Source organism: Equus caballus, chromosome 1 (genome assembly GCF_041296265.1).
Source record: "Equus caballus isolate H_3958 breed thoroughbred chromosome 1, TB-T2T, whole genome shotgun sequence".
Classification (NCBI taxonomy): domain Eukaryota; kingdom Metazoa; phylum Chordata; class Mammalia; order Perissodactyla; family Equidae; genus Equus; species Equus caballus.
In genome coordinates this window covers 48,125,421-48,143,054 of record NC_091684.1, presented here as the reverse complement: position 1 = coordinate 48,143,054, position 17,634 = coordinate 48,125,421, and positions in this window count along the sequence as shown.

Below are 17,634 nucleotides of genomic sequence, written 5' to 3'. Positions count from 1 at the left end.
TGTTGTCACTATGTTTTATTTTAGCCATTCTAATAGGTGTGTAGTGAAATCACATTATGGATTTCTTTTGTATTTCCCTCTTGTCTAATGGTATTGGAGTCTTCTCACGAGCTTGTTTGCCATCTGTATATGTTCTTTGGGGAAACGTCTTTTCATATCTTTTGTCTATTTTCCAATTGTACTCTTTGCTGCTTTTACTGTTGAGTTTCAAGAGATTTTTATATATTATAGATATTAGTCCTTTGTCAAACATGTTGTTTGCAAACATTTTCTCCCACTCTGTAGCTTATCCTTTCATCTTCTTAACAGGATCTTTCACAGAACAAAAGTTTTGTTTTTTTTTAATTTTGATGAAGTCCAATATATCAAATTTTTTCTTTCATGTATTATGCTTTTGATACCAAGTCTGGGAGCTCTTTGTCTAACTCTTTATCTCAAAGATTTTCTCTTATTTTTTTTTCAACATTTTCATAGTTTTATATTTTGCATTGAAGTGCCTTGATCCATTTTGAGTTAGTTTTTGTAAAAGGTGTAAGAATTTAGATGGGTTTATTTTGTTTTTATTTTTTTGCCTATGGAAGGCAATTGCTTCAGTGCCATATGTTGAAAAGGCTATCTTTCCTTCAGTGAATTACTTTTCCACCATTGTCAAAAATCGGTTGAGCATACTCGCATAGGTCCATTTCTGAGTTCTTTATTCTGTTCCATTGATCCACCTGTTTCTTCCTCTGTCAATATTGTTAAGTCTTGAATTCTGTGCTATACAACTTGAAATAAGTTTTGAAGTTGACTGGTGAAAGCAGATGTCTTTACCTTTTTCCTGATCTTAAGGGAAAACACTATCTTTCACCATTAAGTATAATGTTAGCTATAGGTTTTTATAGATGCTATTCCACCACAAAATAGACAAAAATTTTATAGCCACTATCATGACATGACAGTGATATTATTACATTTAGTCAATACGTATTTTTTAATGCCCAAATTTTCTGAGCAGAGGTCTTAGTAAAAGCGAAAATATTAGAGCCAAAGTTGAGAATTATGCATATATAGCTATCAAATACTTTTGACATGGAAAAGATCATTTTTATAACATAATAAAATTCTTTAAGATCTTAATACATTAGAAGATGATATGAGTCCTCCTTGAGTTCTTTGACTATCATTTGGTATAACCTTTGAGTCAGTGTTGAATCAAAATTTAAACATCTCATCTAATCTTGATTTTAATTGAAATTGTTTTATAATGTTAATAGCTAGTATAACATTTGGAATTTTTGATAAAACAATTTTATTATGTAAAATTATTTCTATTTATAGTTCACTTGGAATTTTACTGGTAATGACTACAAATCTTTACCAATCATCTCCAGTATCTATTATTACAATAATATTTTGCAGTTTATTTATGATGTAGCTGTTTACATTGATAAATTTCTTAGTTTTGCATGGCTGGAATAAACCAAATTCAGTCATAAATTATTTACATATACTCTTGGTTTTTTAGGAGCTAACATCTTATTTAAAATTTTTCTGTCTGTATTTATTAGGAAGCTCATAATTCTCTTTGTACTGCATTTATCAATATTGGATGGTCAATTAATTCTGGCTTTTCAAAATTAATTGAGGAGCTTTCTCTCATTTCTCTATGGGCTCAAAATTATGTACATTTTAGAGAATCTGATGACATAACAAGTCTATCTTATTTTAGTGGGTTAAAAAAAAAAAGCCTGCACAAGGGCACCAAAGATGAAATACACAATTTAAAATGACCACAATGGTAAGAGATAGAACTCAAGTGTTATGTGTAGAAGAGGAGAGTATTTAGTTTCAACAATGCATGGATCATTCATGTATTGTGCATCTAATTCTAAATAAACATTGAATACTAATTGTTTCTGAAGAAGTGGGACAGGAAAAATATAGAGACATGTGAGCACAAGGGGAGAATGCCCTTGGCCTACTCTAAGTTTGAAATTTATCTGCATTGTTACTGTATCCTTCTGCCAAATTTTTGTTCTCTAATGTGCTCTCTGACACTAGCTGTTCAGGGTCAACACTCACCTAGTTAGAAATAAAGGAAATAGCCAGTCAGCATCTAAATATATCACCTTGCATGATTTGCTTAAGTGGAAGAGAGACCAAGAGTATTTATTGCTAACTGGAAAATTGCCACAAAGATTCTCAAGCGTGCTAAATCCCAGCGTTAATTAAGTTTTAAGTAAGGAAATTGCATTAACTGTTTTAGATCACAAGGACACTGTTCAGCTGAACCCAAGGCAGTAATTTTCTAACTTCGACCCAGGTGACTCATTAGAATTAATGACATTTTTAAAAAATTGCTTATTTCCCTGCAAGCTCACAGAAATTTTGGCTGGATAATTATCTAAATTGTATCAGATGACAGTAGCAATATAAGGGAAGAAATTTCATTGAGAGATTAGGGAGAAATAATTAATTGTAGATTAGAATAATTGGATATATGTTTTTAAAAGATCACTATGTGTAAATTCTCCCAATATAGACAGTTTATCTCAGATCATATAAATTCTGATTCCAGAGCTAGTTGAGAGACTATTCACATCTACCTTTAATGAAAGAGTTTCAAGTGGAAGGAGATTGATTTGGAGTTGACACAATTGATTTACAGTTGATACAATAGAACAATTCAAAATATAATTTCAAGGGAAACACCAACAACAAGATTAAAGCTTACTTATTACAAACTCACATATAAACAAGGACACTGAATAAATGCATTAACCAAGATAAAAGAAAATAATCATAAATATTTGAAAGGGTACTCTAAACATTTAATCCTAGCCATGACCCATCCATGCCCCTCATTCCTGATGCAGGTTCGGTGAGCTGATGAGTCAATAAAAAGATTTCTTGGACTCTCAAGGTCTGTTAGTAGTGCTCCTTTATTCAGAGAATAGCATGGGGACAGGACCCATGGGGAGTGAAGAGTTGCAAACATGGGTTGAGGGTAGGGCTAAATTTATAAGGCATAGGTATGTGAGTTATCTCTTTACAAGATAAAGGAAAGATTATGTAAAAAAAATCTTTAAAATGGTATCAGTGTAGGTGGGGTCTTGTTATTAGGTGGTCCTATAATTTTGGATATGAATCAGATCAGATCAGGTCAGGACATCTTATGCTTCTGGGAGGATGATATAGATGGGTTTGTAGGGCAGGACACCTTGGGGTTTTCTCCCTGGAGCAGCCTTGATCCTCATCAATTCCCATACCTATTCTCACCAACACTTAACTGAGCCCAAGGAAACAGCTGGTGCCAACCAATGCTGAGTAATTTTTTGCAAATAAACCAAAATGAGAATAAAGCATAGACTGCAAACAAACAAACAAGAAAACAAAGACAGTAAAGGATAGACATCCCATGAGAATGAAGTTAGAAACGTTATTTCTTCATAGTCACAAATAAAGAAGGTGTCAAAGAAGAGGTTTTTAAGTCAAAGATTGATGAAAAATAATCTGTAACTATTTTTATAAATAAATAGTAATAATGAAATGAATGAAAAAAGAATGAAAAAAGAAAAAGACTAATTGCCGGATGACTTCTGGTTACCATTTAATAATTACAACTTTATAAATCGAATATCATATGAAATAATGCAGAATCATTGCTATATTGGAATCAAATATAAAAAAATCTCAAAAACATCAAGGGTGAAGCTATTTCAGAGCAAATATATTTAGAGAGTCTGACTGCATTCGAAGTGTGGGGAACTGGAATTGGCCACCCCAAGATATGTCTTTTTGGCATGAGGATTATTTTGGACTGGTTACTTTTAAAAACTGCAGACATGAAAGAAACTCTGAGAAGCAGAAGTTACCCTTTGTAAGAGACATTTACATTTGTAAGGGAAATCTCCATCTGTAAAGGTGTCTCTTTCTTTGTACCAGGAAGAAGGGGGGATGACTTTATCTCTAGAAACTCTTATCAGTGCTGAAGGCAAGGACATAAATCTGCATAATAAACTTACTCTTGTTTACTGTGCTTTTCTGGTAATCTCCCATAACTTGCTTCCCCCACTCCCAAGATCCTCCTTTGTCTTTAGCTGAGGATGGTATTTAAGGTGAGAGTTTCTGCCATTTTGGTGACTGACTTAGTTTTTCTGGGTCTCTCCCATGTATACATGTTATAAAGCTTTGTTTAATTTTCTCCTGTTATTCTGTTTCGCTTGAATTTAATTCATTGTCTGGAAAGAAGGACCCAGAGTGGGTAGAGGAAATGTCTTCTTCCCTTACAGAAGTCTATGTATCTTATTATAGTGGTTTTAAAACATGACTACAACTTCATTGGGACTCCTCTCATTGAAATATGGTGTCTCTGCTCTTCTCTTTTAATCTGGGACAAATATAACCAACAATGCAGCAGAAGTCATTTCAATAACTTCTGAGGATGGGTCAGGAAAGATCATGCAATTTCTCCATAGTTCTTTGGCATTATCTCTGAAGGAAGTTATCTGCCATGTAGGAAATCTGAACTATCCTAAGATGGCCATTCTAGAGAGGCCATATGTAGATGATCTGGTAGACCATTCAGATGAGCTCCTAGCAGGCAACTGGTCTCAACTGCCAACCATGAAAGAACTATCACGGAGGTCAAGCCCATCCTTCAGTTGACAACTGCCCAGCCAACACCTTACCACAACCACATGACAGATACCAAGAGAGAACTGCCCAGTCTCTGACTCACAAAATTGTGTGCAAAATAAAACGGTTGTTTAAATTAGTTAACTTTAGGGTAATTTATGATGCAGCAATAATATTCAGAACAAAATTCAGTAGCTAGAAGTGGAGTGTTTCCATTTGAAAAATAAACAAAAAGTCCTAAAAAGTGTGGCATTGGATTGGGTGGCAGATGGGAACTTGAAAAGCCTAGAGGAGATTGATAGCAGAAGCCTCAAGCCTGTGAGGAGGCAGTTGGTGAAAGCTTAAAGAAACTGCAGAAATGCTATTGGAATTTAGAGGAAAGTGGACCCTTCTGTGGTTGAAAGTCTGGCAACACTTTTGCCTTTGGTAGCATGGAAAATAGGAATTGTACATAATGGGCTCAATGCTTTAGTTAAATTTCCATGTGATAATGGCTCAACACAAGGTTGCCATAAGGGACACCATATTGCAGAAAAGAAACCATATTGTAACTTTGGATGACCTCTGGTTAACTAGCCCAGAAATGCTCTGTAGATTTTGTGGCCCCTTCCAGCTGCTTTAAGATGATAACTTTGTTCTTTTGAGTTCTCTAGGAATGTGATGACCTCCAGGCATAGTGCCTCTGCTGATAGCCATCATCAATGACAACTGAAAGATCAGGGTATAGGGCATTTCTCCATTCTCTGATGCATATCCAGTAAAACAAAGGACTATTGGGAGCTGGGACCAGATGTCTGCCTCCACCCAGAGATCAGATGGAGGCCCCACCCAGAGGCCAGCCACCTCCCTGACCTGGAAGCCTATATATAACTGGCCTGTAGTATTTGTTCTGTAAGATGGTTCTTCTGGAACCATCCTGGACAGTAGTCAACCATCTTCCACCTTGCTAGCAAGCTGTAATAAAGAAACTCTTTCTCTCCTACCACTTTGCCTCCTGACTATTGGCATGGCTTGCAGCGAGCAGAGGACCTCCCTTGGGTGGTGACACATGCAGAGTGATGGAAAGGCCCCAAGGCTTCTTCAACCTACTTATTGTAAAATGTGAGGAAAAGAGATGAACTAAAGAACAAATGATCTAGTTTTCTAGAATTTAGAGGAATCTAAGGAGCCAGGACTAGCAGGACTCAAACATAAAACTGTTCCTCACCTTCAATCTTTCTTAAGACCTTCAAGGTAAGAAAATAAAGAGGCTAACTGCCAAGATCAAAGCTTTGCCATTGTTAGATAAATATAGACTCATGGAAAAGATGAAAACATGGTGTGACTATAAAATCATTTGTTAAGAACTAAAATGATTTAAGACAGTGTATTGACCCTTTTGAGCATGCAAAGGACCTTAAAGCCCATTAGGGATCTTTGTGGGTTTTTTTGCAATGAATTTTGTTTACAGATTTATTTATTTATAAAAAGAACCACACATATTTAATGTGTAAAATTTGATGAGTTCAGACATTTGCAAACACCTGTGATACCATTACTACAATCAAGGTAATAGAAATATGCAGTACCTTCCAAATTTTCCCTGTGTTCAATGGTTTAGGTTTTTGTATTTTTTGTGTGTGTGGTAAGAACACCTAACATGAGATCTACTCTCTTAAATTTTGAGGTGTCTAATACCATACTGTTTATAGGAACTATGTTGTACAGATCTCTAGAATTTATTCATCTAGCATAACTGAAACTTAAACCTTGGAACAACAACTCCACATTTCCTTCACTCTCCAGTCCCTGGCAACTGCGATTGTATTCTCTGCTTCTAGGAGTTTGACTATTTTTGATACCTCATGTAAGTGGAATCTGTGACTGGCTTATTATGTTTAGTATAATGTCCTCCAGGCTCATCCATGTTGCCACAAATGGCAAGATTTCCTTCTTTTTTTAAGATTGAATAATATTCCATTGTGTATATATATCACATTTTCTTTATCCATTTATCTGTCAGTGGACACTTGAGTTGTTTCCATATCTTGGCTATTGTGAATAATGCTGCAATGAACACAGGAGTGCAAGGATCTCATCAAGATCCCAATCTGAATCCTTTTGGATACGTACTCATAAATGAGATTGCTGGATCACATAGTAGTTCTATTTTTTTTTTTTTTATTTTTTGAGAAATCTCTATACTGTTTTTCACAGCTGTGACATCATTTTACATTCCCACCTATGGAGTACAAGGATTGCCATTTCTCCACAATTTTGCCAATGCTTATCTTTTCTTTTTTTAATAGCCATCCTAACAGATGGGAGATATATCATATATTTTTTTTTTTTTGGAGGAAGATTAGCCCTGAGCTAACATCTGCTGCCAATCCTCCTCTTTTTGCTGAGGAAGACTGGCCCTGAGCTAACATCCATGCCCATCTTCCTCTACTTTATATGTGGGATGCCTGCCACAGCATGGCTTGCCAAATGGTGCCATGTCCACACCGGGATCTGAACCAGTGAACCCAGGACCGCTGAAGCAGAATGTGTGAACTTAACTGCTGTGCCACCTGGCTGGTCCCTTGTTGTATTTTTAATTTGTTAATATTCTATTGAGGATATCGGTAATATGTATGTTTAATTTTCTTTTCTTGTAGTGTGTTTTTCTGGCTTGGGTATCAGGGTGATGCTGGCCTCATAAAATGAGTTTGAAAATGTTTCTTCCTGTTCAATTTTTTGAAAGAGTTTGAGAAGACTTGGCATTAATTCTTCATTAAGTGTTTGGTAAAATTCACTATGAAGCCATCTGCTCCTGGGATTGTCCTTGTTGGGACGTTTTGATTCCTGATCCACTCTTCTTATTTGTTATTGGTCTATTCAAGTTTCTATTTCTTCATGATTCAATCTTGGTAAGTTGTATGTTTCTAGGAATTTATCCATTTCCATGGGCTTCTCAATTTGTTGGTGTATAATTGTTCATAGTAGTCTCTTATGATCCTGTTTATTTCTATGGCATCAGTTGTGACAGCTCCCCTTTCATTAGGCAAGAAGCAGACCGAGAAGACTTGTCAGCTGCAAACAAGAAAAGGGAAGATCACACAGAAGAGGGCACAGGGGCCCGGAGAGCAGAAGGATTCGTAGCAAATAATTTCAAAGGAGAAATACTGGACCCTAATCAAGGAAATGATGATATTTACCTGGTGGATTTTATAATTGCTATACCAATTACTGTGTGCCTACCCCTTTCTCTTCACTGAATGATAGCGTTTGCTGCCGTTATGCTATCCTTGGCTTACCATTGCACGTGAGGTGTGTGTTGCAAGAAAGGACGTCTCTTTAGCTCATGGGTCTTTAGAACGAGAGGAACCATACCTAGAAGCTGGACTTGAGGAATTTCATTAAAAAAAGGAACACAGATCAGATACAAGAACCTGGACCTTGAACCTAAGTCTGACACCATAAAAGATAAAATGTTAGGAGACGTTGCCATAGGTGAGTGTATTTTGTAATTATTCTCCTCTCTGCAGGCAACCACTTTCTGATATTCCCCTACAGTTCTGTTTTACTTGATCTTCAACTTTAAATAAGTGAAATCATGTGTATCTATTCTTTTGTGTTGGATTCTTAATGTTTTTAAGATTCATTTGTACTGTTGCCTGTATCGGTAGTTTGCAATCTTGATGGCTTAGTGTAATTCTATTATATGAATATATTACAGTGTATTTTATCCTTTCTGCTCTTGAGGGACACTGGCTTACAAAATAGGGAACTCCTAGGAACATTCTTTACAAGTCTTTATGTGAACATATGTTTACATTTGCCTAGTACATACCAAGGAATTGTTGAGTCATAGGACAGGAAGAAGTTCGACTTCTTAAGAAATGAACAAATCTTGTTCCTAAATGATTGTCCACTTTTTGTTCCTAGAGCACTGCATGAGAACTTTATGGGCTCCATATTCTTGCCAACATTTGGCGTTGCTATTCACTTTAGTTTTTGCTGTTCTAGTGTAAGTATAGTGATATTTCATTATGATTTTAATTTGTATTTTCTCTTTCTTGTATGTTCACTGTTTTATACCTGAATATATCATGAATTATAAATTTAATTTATTTTATGAGCCTATCCTTCCCCATTGTAGCAGGAATCATGACTATTTTCTTCCTTCATTTGGCCACACACTTACCACTATGCCTTGTTAGTAATACGTTGAACGGCAAAGGAAAATTTGAAGTGAGAATGTTAAAAGAGTCCTTAGTTTTTAAAATGTACTCATCCTGGATTCAGTGATCTTATTGTCAAATTCCAGTTCTGCCCATTTGCAAATGTGGAACATTAGGCAAGCACTCACCTTATTTTGGCTTGATTTCCTCATATTTACAATGGAGATAAAGCTTATAACTGCCTTATTCCGTTGCTCTAAGGAATAAACATAAAGTCCTTTGAATGGTATCTGGGATTAATTTAGGACTTAATAAATGTTAGCTGTTGTTTTAAAAAAATTTTTTTGGTATTTTCTGAATACCCTGAGAGTTTTCAAAACAAATATTAATTCTTATGGAAAAAGAAAAGAATGAGTGAACAAGCAGTGCTTAATTTTAGACATCCCCAGCCCCAGAATTAAGTTTCAGCGAAGTGAAGGCTGGCTTTCATTCCCACCTACCACTGGAGAGCGTGCACCGTGGCTGTCAGTCCTGTTGCTGTTGCTGCTGCCAGGATTCTCATTTTCCACTCATCAGTATGAATATTCACAGTAGTTCTAATGTGGCCTTGGAGCGTTTTCTCCTCCTGCCTCTTTCTTGATAGCCACTTTTCTCCATTGGCTCAGTACACAGTAAGTGCTGCAAGACTCCAATTTTCCCTATTCACCTGCCTCATCAAATCACGACCTCAGCGGGAGCAAATTTTCTGCAAGAAAATAAACACATGTAGAGTACTCCTTTGTCTTTCCAAAATATATGTTTCTTTTCACTAAAGCAAAATATTTTATTCTCAAGTACATTTCGGCCTGAATTAAAATGTTTTGTTTCTGGCTAGTAACATCAATTGTCTTGCTTTTGGAGGTTTTATTACCTTTTAAAGAAGCAAAATGAATTCTTCAGGTTGTCTGGTATTTAAAAAATGCAAATGGATGAGACAACTAAGAGACACTTAGAAGTCAAAAATCTATGAACATAATTACATATTATCAGCATTTTAGATATTTCCTTCCAACGGTTAGGGTTCTAACAAGCCCAGACTATTATTTTCTTCAGCAGCTCTTACCATCTGGTATGAATTGTTACAATTCAAAAGAAGACTCCATTGTCAGCTAGCTCTCAAAAACGTTAGTTTTCTTTCATTCTGCATTTTAGAAGCGATTTGCTCAGTATTCAATTATCTATTTGCCTTTTAGACCAGTAGGAGGCATCATTAGGTTGCACTGAGAACTCAGCTGGATGCAAGAAAAAATAAAGCCTAGAATTACCAATATGAAGCTACAGAGATGGGTTTTAATTTCTTCTCCTGAGCTCAATACAACAATCTTAATAGGCGACCTAACAAGTACCCATATCCAAAGACCCAGAGGATTCTAGTCAGTGTGGGTACATTTGGTGAACAAATTGCTACAAATGTAATCCCACGCCTGCCTTAAATTGAACAGTGAAAAGCCATGCTAGTTTTATCTAGTTCTTTGGGTAAATTGCAGTTTACTTAAAACAAACTTTCCAAAGTCCTGAATGGTTATTTTTGAAATTTTGTCACTTTTATCATTGCTTTTGGGGAGAGGATTTGCAGAGTTTCTCATTAAATCATTCCAGCTGTCCCACCTCATTTGTCGACTTTGCATGGACTGACTGGTTTATTTCAGATTAGATATGCCATCTTGCATTTCCTTTCGACTTGTTTGCCTCTTCTGCACTGATTTTTATATCCTGCTTTGCTTTGTTTGGATTGTTTATATATTTTGTCTTCTATTAGCTCATTAGTTATACATTCTTTCTTTATTGTTTTATTATTTACCCTAGAAATTGCAACCTGCATTTTTGATAGATTGATGTCTAATATAAAGTAATTCTTTTATAATTTACCTTGTGACATTCATCTTAAAGTACTTTACTTGTATTTATGCCTTCCTGCCTCGCGTCATGTGTTTTAGATAGATAGATAGAGAGATGATGTTTGTGTTCACGAGATATTATTGTTCTTTTATGAAACCAATTATCCCCATGTTAAGCCATTTCTCTGTTTATCTTTCTTTTCTGCATCCCAGAACCTTTATTTATGGTTTTTCTTTTTCTACCAAACTAATGCATGTTAGTATTTCCCTGAGAATTTTTTTCTGGTGACAAACTATGTATTTTCCTCTAAATGTATTTCCTCCAAAACTATGTATTTTCCTCTAAAAAAATCCTCTTTATTTTATTTTATCTGCTGAGGAAGATTTGGCCTGAGCTAACACCTGTTGCCAATCTTCCTTTTTTTTTTTGCCTTGAGGAAGATTAGGCCTGAACTAATATCTGTGCCAATCTTCCTCTATTTTGTATCTGGGTTGCCACCACAGCATGGCTGATGAGTGTTGTAGGTTTGCACCTGGGATCCAAACTCTCGAACCTGGGCCACCAGAGCAGATAGCACCAGACTTAACCACTATGTCATGGGGCCAGCCCCTAAATGTCTTCATTTATTTATTTATTTAGTTATTTATTTTGTGAGGAAGATTGGCCCTGAGCTAACATCTGTGCCGATCTTACTTTATTTCATGTGGGATGCCGCCACAGTGTGGCTTGGTGAGTTGTGCTAGGTCCAAGCCCAGGACACAAACCTGCAAACTCCAGGCCACAAAAGCGGAGCACTCAAACTTAATCATTATGCCACCAGGCCAGCTCCCAAAAGTCTTTATTTCACCTTTACTCTAAGAATATGTTTTGCTGTTTATAAAATTCTAGTTTGATGGTTACTGCCTTTCAACACTTGAAAAGTATCATTGTTTTGTCTTCTGCTTCTATTTAATCTGCTGAGAATTCAGCTGTCAGATTTATTGTTGCTCCTGAAGCCATTATGTTCATTTTCTTTTATTGTTTTAAGAATTTCTCCTTTACCTTAGCTTGTATCAATTTTGCTATGAGCTTTCCAATATATTGTTCTTTGATTCAAGTTTGTAGCAACCAGTGGGGTGTTGCCCTTTGTCCAGTTTCTCTTAATTTTTTTTCGCTCATCTCTCCTCATTTTCACATACTCCAATGGTACCAGTACAGTCGTGCAGCACATAAGGACATTTCAGTCAGTGATAGACTGCATATGCAATGGTGGTCCCATAAGATTAGTACTGTACAGCCTATGTGTGTAGTAGGCCGTACCATCTAGGTTTGTGTAAGTACGCACTATCACGTTCACACAATGACAAAATCACCTAATGACACATTTCCAGGAACATAACCTCATTGTTAAGAGATGCAGGAGTATACTAATTTTTTTCAATGTGTTTTATATTGGTTTTATATTTATTCCTGTAATTTCTGATTCTTTTCTCTTTATGATGTACCTAAGGCATTTTCTTCTGTCCTATTGTGTAGTTCACCTGTTTCCTTTTCAGTTGTGTCTAACGGAAAATTAACATACACTGAGTTCTTAATTTTAATTTTTGCATATTCAGTTGTAGAATTTCAGTATGGTTCATCTTTTTATAGGTGCCAATTATTTTTCAAAATATTTTCTTTAATATGTTGATTATATTTATTTCATAGTCAATGTCTGATAATTTCATAACGTGGATAACCTATTGGTCTATTTTTTTAACTGACTTTTGGTTCACTCCACTTCCTCTTGGTTTCTTATTATGTTGTCATGTTTTTATCTATTCCTGGTTGTTGTGTCTTAGTTTCTTAGCAGTGTACATGAAAAATGGTAGAGATAATTTGAGACTCTGAATAATGTTACCTTGTTTTTGGTTCTGGTTCTGGCCTGCTTGTTGGCTAGTGGAAGATAATGTTAATCCATTCAGTGGTTGAATTGATTCAAATGTGGGCTTCAGTTCTTTGAAGGCTAGTCCATGTCAGACTTACACAGTGTACAATCTTCTAAATTTGGCAGGAATATGGCTTTCCATTTGCCATAATTACCTATTTATTTCTGCTGTGATGATTATATACCAACTTTTCTCACATACTGGAATTCTGCTTTCTTCAAATATAAACATTTCCCAATTTAAGTAGCTGCTGAACAGTGATATTTTAGCTAATCTTTATGAAATGTCTTTCATAATCTGCAATTTTTGATAAAGAAGAAAACACATAAGACTTATGCATGCAATAGTAGAATGGTGTTAGTTTGTCTATTTTTCCTTTTCTCACATTCTATATTCTCTAACTTCTGCCAAAGTTGTTCCATAACCCCCATCAAATGCCTCTCTTCTGAAAATATTTTGATAACATATATTTTGGTATTTCTTGACTTATTTTAGACCAACCTGTAAACCACAATTTTTTTCAACTTTTCAAATTTTAAGATTACAAAAATCTTCTTTAATTTTTCCTCTGGTTTGCCTCTGATTTTCAAAACATGATTTAATTTTCTTATCTCTAGCATCACATGACTGCGTCTTACTTAACTTCTCTTTTCCTCCTGCATGTGTGTACAATCAGTATCCTTTTATAACCTCCAACTTCAATTGGCTTTTTCTGAGATATTCAAACTTATGAGTTCTAATATTCTTCTGCTTATTATTTTTCACAAAACGCCTCATTTTTTTGATTTTCCAGTTTCTCCTATATGCATAAACGATTATTTAATGCACATATATATTATAGATTACATCATATATAATTATATGATCTAATATATAATATTATATGATTTATGATATATAATATACACATATATTATAAAGCAGTGTAATAATATACTAATATGTATATACTAATATATATCTCTTAAATTAGAAGAACAGAAAATTTTAGTCAAATTGTTTTAGTGAAGTGTCTGGATACATCCCTTCTCTACACTCCTTCTGCTATTGTTTTTGTTCTGTTATTATTATTATTAAGTCATTTATTTGGAAAAAAAAGAAACCAACATATAATATGGATATGCATATAAATGAAAATACTAGTAATATAATACTAATTTCCTATGATGGTAAATTTGAGTGTGTAAACAAAAAGTCTAATACAGGTCATCATATTCACTTTCCACGGTATTGGTTACAATAAAGACAGTCATTTCTGCCTTCTCGTTGGCCAGACTTTAGAAAGCCTCTTCATATATTGGTAAATCAAATTATTCATTTTCTCCCAGAAGAAATCAGAGTCCTTCCAAAATTCTCTTTTCCAAGGATCCATTGGCAAATAGAGGTTGTAAGAAAGACTCACATTTAGCAAAAACTATCTTGAGAGATTAGCAAAATATTAAGTTGTCACAGGAATGTTGTGAGTTAGTTGAAATTGGCGGCTCTGTACAGGCCCTGTGCTGGGCACTGATATGTGATCCTCCTTCCACCTTGTCCCTGTCCTCACAAAGCTTAGAGCCAGATGAGCAAGACACAAATGTAATAGAAGTTACAAAGAAATAAATGTCTTTGTAAAAAAATTGAAGTAAATGTTCTGCCCTAAGAGATATTATCATAGTAAAATATAGGTACATTTAGTTGTTTCCTAGCCTAAACTAGCCTTATATGTTATATATATATTCTGTATTCTGCTCTGGGAAAGCGTTAGAAATCATCATTTTAACATCTAAACCAAGATTTCTCGACCTTGGTGACATTGTACATCAGATAACTTTTTGTCATGGAGAGCTGTCCTATGCATTGTAGATATTTAACAACATTCCTGGCTTCTACCTACCAGATGCCACTAGCACCCGCCTCAGTTGGGAGATCCCAAGATGACTCCAGATACTGCCAAATCTTCCCTGGGGTGCAAAATTGCCCCCTTGAGGACCCGTGGTCTACAGGATGTTTATAGATGGATTTGTAGTATACTATAAGCTATTGTGTTCACGTTTGGGGAGCAGGGTGGTTCTTTGAGTCAGGAGAGCAGTTTGAGAGCTGCCTGGCAGGAAGTCAGGGTCTAGATCTGTTGCTGGAGACAGAGCCTGAGGGCACAGCTGTTCCAACCTCCTTTCAGGGCAAGGAGTGGTTCTGATGATGGACATAGGAGGAATTGATCCCAGGGTGATCACTTTAATACAGAATACACTGTGCCAAGGTGGGGAATCATGGAGAGAATAGTAATTCTAGGTAAGAGCAGTAAACATTACACTTAATGTAAAATTGTCCCATTTTAAATGATGTCATCAAACATTACATTAGAATTATTTCCAAGTAATAAAATTAAAAACAAGAAAGTGACATCTTTCTTTTTTCCAAATTTTCAATAAAAATGTTTCTTGACCCCAAAATTTTCAAATGTAAGAACAAGTTAAGTCTGCAGGTGAAAAGAACAGATCTTGATAAGCCACATGGCCAATTTTCGCTCTCTACCTGCTAAGGATATCAGTATTTCTTTGTGACTTTGATTTGTGTTTTTCACTTTGTTGTGGAGAAGCTGGCCTAAAAGTTTAATTAAACTAACCTTCACTTTGCTGCGAAATATGTAAGAATTATCTCACATTAATATTCCTTTCAATTTATTAATTCAGCATCAACAGAAGGCTTTTTGATTGCTACCTATATATTCAAAACTATAACATGGTTCAAATTCCCCATATGAGAAAAGATTCCCAGCTGTATTTTCTTTTTTTTCCTATCCTCTTTATATAACTATGGGGTGATATCAGGTGGAACGCTCTTATTATTAGCATTTGGTGACAAAGGTAAGAGCTGGGGAATTTTAAGGGTTATTGAGCACCATGGGATAATTTTCGTCCTGGCACACGGGCAATTAGCATGTGGAACCATTAACTTTAATGGGAATTATGTGGCTAATCTGGAAAATTTCACAATGTATCAGCACAAAGTTATGTAGTACAGGTGTTTAATTGTTGATGGAACTAAAATCAAGGCAGAGTTAGTTAAAAGATCAAAGAAGAAAAACTTACCACAAGCTTGCAAAGGTAGGAAGGCCTAGAAGAGAAGCTTTTAGGTTATGTTTGGCACAGATGAGAATATTTGATTAAAATAACCAGAGGAATCTATCAAATAAATTATAGCTATATCTAATGTATTGAATTTGGCTGTAGGTATGGCTCTTTAGATCTTTTTAATAAAACAGAGAAAGCTTTAAAAGCTGTATTATCTGCTATTTTGAAATGTGTGATTCAATTTCTATAATTACTAACTTTTATTTTTGTAAATCCTATAGAGCAATAGTGAAGTCTTTCCAAATCTCTTTTTCAGGGAGCTAAACATTAAGCCTTCTTTTTTTCTTTTTTCTTTTGAGGAAGATTAGCCCTGAGCCAACTACTGCCAATCCTCCTCTTTTTGCTGAGGAAGACTGGCTCTGAGCTAACATCCATGCCCATCTTCTTCTACTTTATACGTGGGACACCTACCACAGCGTGGCTTTTGCCAAGCGGTGCCATGTCTGCACCTGGGATCCAAACCGGCGAACCCCGGGCAGCCGAGAAGCAGAACATGCAAACACAACCGCTGAAGCCCCTAAGCCTTCTTAATTAATATGTTCTTAATAAAATGCAACCGATCCAACTCGGGTCATGCTTCAGTGACAGCCAGAAACATAACCTCCTAGAATATTTAAACCACTTTTTCTAGCTACTGTTATCCAAGAATTATTGCCATTAAAAAAAAATTTGGGTGAATATGCGTATATCACCAAGAAACCTAATATTATATTTGGCTTCTCTAGATAGACACTTCTATTCAGTTGCCATTTGCAATTTATTGCTTATATGCCTCATGGTGACTACTGTTTCTGAATGCATTGCTTATATTATCATATGATGACAATGGCTGAACCTTTGCTTTCAGAATTTTAGAGCTTGTTTCACTGTTTTGTGTTTCTTAATTTTCGGGGAAATTATATTCAGAGTTGATTTCTAACAACAAAAACAAACAAACAAAAAAAAACCCGTATTATTACCTATTCAACAATTTTACAAAGGACATTTGTAGATTTTACAATCTGTGGACTACGCAGCCTTCATTGGCAGTGTGTGATTCCAGTTGAGGGGACAGAGCTAATCTGCTCGTTTGTTCAGATGCCTGCACTCTGAAAATTCATCTATGTATCAAACAGGAAACAATTTATGTCGTAGATTATCGTAGAATTTCAAATACTTACAAGTCACATAATCTTAAATTGTCTGAACCTCTGTTTCCTACTCTATAAGGTAGTAATAATATGTATAATAATAACAGTAAATAATAAACAGTAAATAAAAACAGTAAATAACAGTAAATAGTATTCAAGAAAAAGAGACATAGAGAGTGAATTGTGTTTGCTGTCTAAACCAAAGCAATAAATGCTAGGTCCTCCTCTTTTTCTCATATTTTAGCATAAGAATAACTGAGGTGGAACAAAGGGCTATTAAACAAACTCACTTTAGTGTCCCAATCCCAGAGATTCTGATTTACCAGATGTAGGCTGATGCACATGGTCTCTGGACCATAATTGAGAAATGTTACTTTAGAAGTGAGATGCTGTTTATATTTAAAGAGACAGTAGGTGAGTAGCTTTGTATAGCTGCTATGTAGATGAGCAAAAGCCCAATACTATGGCTGTTCCACTTCTAGCAAATTAGCTATTTTTTTAAAATCCACTTTATAAGCAGTCATTGTTTTCTGGAAAAATCTACACTCTGCCCTTATTTTACTTAGTGACTCACTTTTTCTTTGTATCTTGTTTCTAACACCACTTTGTAAATTAATCAAGTAAAACCAAATCATCTTTGTACAGAAACTTGTGTATCTTAAAGACATATTATTTTTTCAAATTTAACTAAGTATTAGAGAAGGAATAAATTATGTTTCTGTACTTTTGCTATGTAGCAAGTTCCAAAAATATGGATAAATGAAATATTTACTTCCTTGCTCCTTAAAATACGGTTTTATCATTCAAAGAAACAGTTTATGCAAAGCAGTGTCTCTACTAG